This window comes from Rhinopithecus bieti, unplaced genomic scaffold (assembly GCF_001698545.2).
Source record: "Rhinopithecus bieti isolate Rb0 unplaced genomic scaffold, ASM169854v2 scaffold_36417, whole genome shotgun sequence".
NCBI classification, from domain to species: domain Eukaryota; kingdom Metazoa; phylum Chordata; class Mammalia; order Primates; family Cercopithecidae; genus Rhinopithecus; species Rhinopithecus bieti.
The window spans coordinates 529,475-534,044 of record NW_016815677.1 but is presented as its reverse complement, the minus strand read 5'-3'; the positions used below and the strand labels follow the sequence as shown (position 1 = coordinate 534,044).

General features: G+C 45.1%; 1 long non-coding RNA gene across 1 annotated transcript; it reads left to right on the top strand.

Moving 5' to 3' along the window:
* The first annotated feature begins 658 nt into the window (after positions 1-658).
* Positions 659-2,999, top strand: LOC108516203 (uncharacterized). Its single transcript, XR_001881735.1, has 3 exons — positions 659-941; positions 2,204-2,426; positions 2,883-2,999. It is a non-coding gene; the product is annotated as an uncharacterized LOC108516203 (long non-coding RNA).
* Positions 3,000-4,570: the final 1,571 nt, after the last annotated feature.

Below are 4,570 nucleotides of genomic sequence, written 5' to 3'. Positions count from 1 at the left end.
ATCACTCTGTCGCCCAGGCTGGAATTCAGTGGCACAATCTCAGCTCACCGCAACCTCCAACTCCCGGGTTCAACTGATTCTTCTGCCTCAGCCTCCCAAGTAGCTGGGATTATAGGCGCCTGCCACCACACCTTTCTAATTTTTGTACTTTTAGTAGAGATGGGGTTTTGCTCTGTTGGCCAGGCTGGTCTCAAACTCCTGACCTCAGGTGATCCACCCACTTTGGCCTCCCAAAGTGCTGGGATTTCAGGCATGAGCCACTGCACCAACCTTGATTCAATTTCCCTGCAGCTTTTGCCCTCCTCCATTTCTGCATGAATACAGCTCTCTTTTTCTCCCTCTGACCTTCTTTACCTTTCTCCCACAAACATTTGTTGAGCATTTGCTATGTGCCAACCCCTGAACTAGGTACAAGGAAATAACAAAGATCTCTGACCTCAAGGATTTTCCAGTTATAGTCCTGGGTTGTGAATATCACAATGGGGGACAGGTAATTGAGGCACACATGTCACAGAGGAGATGTCAGGAAAGGTTTACATGGAAAAAAAAAAATGGAAACATTCCCGAGTCTTCCCTGCTTGGAAAAAATTTTATCCCTGCTGCAGCCTAAATTCTATTCCACTTTAGAGCTCTGTCATAGAACCCTATGGCATGTCGGCTTACATTAGTCACTTGGGGCTGGGTTTATCTCCTCCATTCCATTCAGTATAATTCACTCCACATAAATCCTGTGCTAGGCTGTGCTGTGGGAGAGGAAAATGATAAAGTCAATCCCAGGACTGGCTCAGCAGGGAGCTCACAGGAGGAAAACTACGCAACAGAAGGATAAACCAAGTGCAACAGAGGATGACATGGATGCAGGTTTGCCTCCTCCCACTAAAGGAGGCAAATGCCATGGAGTGCTTTAGGGAAGAAGTGGCATTTGAGAGGAGCTTTGAAAGGTGAGCAAGATTTCTCTAGTCAGAGACCGAAAGACAGACGATGCTTTGTAACAGATTCAGAGAAGGCAAGAAGAAGGGGAAAGAAAGAGACAGTGTGTTTGAAGGAACTGCAGTAAACCAGTGAGGCTGGCATATAGGGTATATGGTCAGGGAGAGGTGTATGATTGGAAGAAAAAAACCTGGAAAGGTTAATTGGGACCAATCTGTGGGGGCTTTCAATACTTGTAAGGTATTGACACTTAATATGTAGGCTATTTCCCACTCAAAAATGCTTCCCATTTGGGGAAGTGGCAGTGGAGATGCTGGTGAGAAGTAGCAGTGGAGATGGAGAAGTGCCACTTTTGGGTCAGGGGTTGAGTGTCACCTATTCATGTGTCCCCTGTAATAGCCAGCACTGTTCCCCCCTGTTTCATACATATTTGTGAGACTGAACTGTATGAAAGATTCCATTTGAAAGTATAAATTTATGTCTTGCAGATGTCTTGTCCTTTTTGTTTTAATCCTGTCAGAAAAGTCATTCAATTCCAAGTCACAGTACGTCCCTGCCGAAGGCTATCATTATCTGGCAGTTATGTGGCACCTCAGAGCAGTTGCACCTCATTTGCAGTCCTTAATTACCTCATGCGCCATTTTAATTGGTCTGTGATTGTCTGTGTGGACAGACTTCGTATCCTTTCTGGAGTCAGCTGGGGCTGCCCCACCCTTTCCTACAAGCTCAGTCATCTGAACATCACTAACTGAGAAGACTCAGGAAGCCTGCTGAGCTCCAAAGCATGCAAAGAATGGGCCCTCATGGGGAGTTCTAAAGACCAGAGGGCTGCTGGGACCCACCAAAGGGCAGCTGTCCAGTGAAGTCAAGAGTCACTTTAGGCAGGCCTTGTTAGGAAAGTAGGGAGGAAAGCACAACAGGGGCAAACTGTAGGGACCACCCAGAGTGTGACACAAGAATTCCAGATGAGGTTTGATAATTACATCAGTAGGGATCTTTAAAAATGCTTAAGATGACCCATTTAGAAAGCAATCCACTGCAAGAGATGGCTTAGAATTATGGAATTAATGAGGACACAGTGTCTCCCGAATTCAGTCAAGTGGTCAGATTGGATTGGGATCATGATCTCAATTTAATCAAAAGATAATAATGGCTAATTTTACTGAGCATTTACTATGTGCCAGATAGTTTTCTAAGCACTGGACCTACATTAGCATATTTAATCCTCACAATAATTCTATCAAGTGAATGCTATCATTTCTCCATTTTACAGGTGAGGAAACAGGCACAGAGCCAGTAAGACTTATCCTAAGTCACACAGTGGGCAAGTGGTAGAGCCTGAATTTGAAACCAGGCAGTCTGGCTCTGGCATGTACTGAATGCAACACTCTCCCACCTTTGTGAGGTCAGCGTGTCTCTTGTTCTCATCACTCCGGCCAGCAGAACTGGAGGACAGAAAAGGCCTGAATTGTAACATCTCATTCTGAGATATGAAGGTTTGTCATCACGGCATAAAGGGAAAAGCTTAGTTCTGCAGCCAAACAGAACTTCTTAGAAACCAATTTCCATCATATTAGTGATCTTGGGCAACTTACTTAGCCTCTAAAGGTTACAGTTTCTTGGGCGTAGGATAGAGATTAAGAGCAAAATCACATACCTAGGGCTGAGCCTGGCATAGTGTGGGTGCTCAATAATGACTCTTATTGTGGTCTGTGTACAGTCTGCAGAAAGCAAGCAATGCATAAGAATGGGTCCTTCTACATCCAGCAGTGTTTACAGGAAAAGACGTTCAACCCTGTGTTTCCTGTAGCTTGGTAATATCCCCCAGGAACACCAGCCCCCTTTATTCTAACTCTAGGATCACTGTTGTGCCTTCCAGTCTATGATTTGGTCTTTGCTCTTGCCAACTCTGCCCTGAGGAGTCTGTCTAATCCTGCTGTTCTATCTCCTAGAGATACAGAGGGACCAGACCCATCTACAGTACTGCGAATCAAGCCCTACTTCTGATACTAGAATTTTCAATCATGGTTTCATGCTAAACCTCAACATCTGACTTCTGTGCTTGACCTTCAAGTTGGTAAATCTAACAATAGTATTATCTGTTATTTCTTCTCAGTGCAGGTGGAATTTATAAGAAAACTCTGTTCTTTTTCATGGTGCAACAGCAGGATGCAATAGAAAGTGGACTGGGCTCTGAGCTCTGTCTCTACCTCTTATTAACTGTGTGACCATGAGCAACTCCAATCCCTGCCCTTTCCCTCAAGAGTTCTTAGGATGATGGAATAAAAGAACAGACGTGGGCTGGGTGCGGTGGCTCACACCTATAATCCTAGCACTTTGGGAGGCCAAGGTGGGTGGATCACTTGAGGTCAGGAGTTTGAGACCAGCCTGGCCAACATGGTGAAACCCTGTCTTTACTAAAAATACAAAAATTAGCCTGGTATGGTGGTGCACACCTGAAACGCCAGCTACTCAGGAGGGTGAAGCAGGAGAATAACTAGAACTCGGAGGCGGAGGTTGCAGTGAGCCAAGATTGCACCACTGCACTCCAGCCTGGGCAACAGAGTAAGACTCTGTCAAAAAAAAAAAAAAAAAAAAAAGAGCCAAGCACAGTGGCTCACACCTGTAATCCCAGCACTTTGGGAGGCCAAGGCCGATGAATCACTTGAGGTCGGGAGTTCGAGACCAGCCTGACCAACACGGTGAAAGCCCGTCTCTACTAAAAATACAGACACAAAAAAACTAGCTGGGCATGATGGTGGGTGCCTGTAATCTCAGCTACTTGGGAGGCTCAGGCACAAGAATCACTTGAACCTGGGAGATGGAGTTTGCAGTGAGCCGAGATCGTACCATTGTACTCTAGCCTGGGCAACAGAGGGAGACTCTTGTCTCAAAAAAAAAAAAAAAAAAAAAAAAAAAAAAAAAAAAAGAACAGATGTGTTCATGTTTTGATGACAAAGAAACACATGAATGGAATGGAAGGAGGGAGTTATTATCACTGAGGTTTTATCTAGTTTGGGAAATCCTGGCAATGTTAAATAAAATTGCTCTAAGCCACCTGGGGCTTGGGGTGCCCTAGAATCTTGAGGCTGTAGTGTTGTCAGTACTACGGGCAACAGTGAGTGATCCTGAAAGAATTAGAAATGAGATTGTCCTCTGAGAATTAAAGTAGGACATCAACACATAATGCATTAGAGTAGAGATCTGCTAAGTCACCTTAAAGAAACAGAATGGTCCTCAGACCAGGAAAGCTTGAAGAAATCTCATTGAAAATAGTAATACAGATAAAAAATAAAAGCTCAATCAGAAGGGAGGTTGATGAGCTAAGAAAACGCTAGAAACCGGTGCAGTGGTTCACGCCTGTAATCCCAGCACTTTGGAAGGCCGAGGTGGGTAGATCACCTGAGCTCAGGAGTTCGAGACCAGCCTGGGCAACACAACTAAACCCCATCTCTACCAAAAAATACAAAAAAATTAGCCAGGCATGGTATGCCTGTAGTCCCAGCTACTGAGGAGGCTGAGATGGGAGGATCAGTTGAGCCTGGGAAGCCGAGGTTGCAGAGAGCCGAGATCACGCCACTGCACTCCAACCTGGGTGACACAGTGAGACCCTGTGTCACAAAGAAAGAAAGAAAGAAAG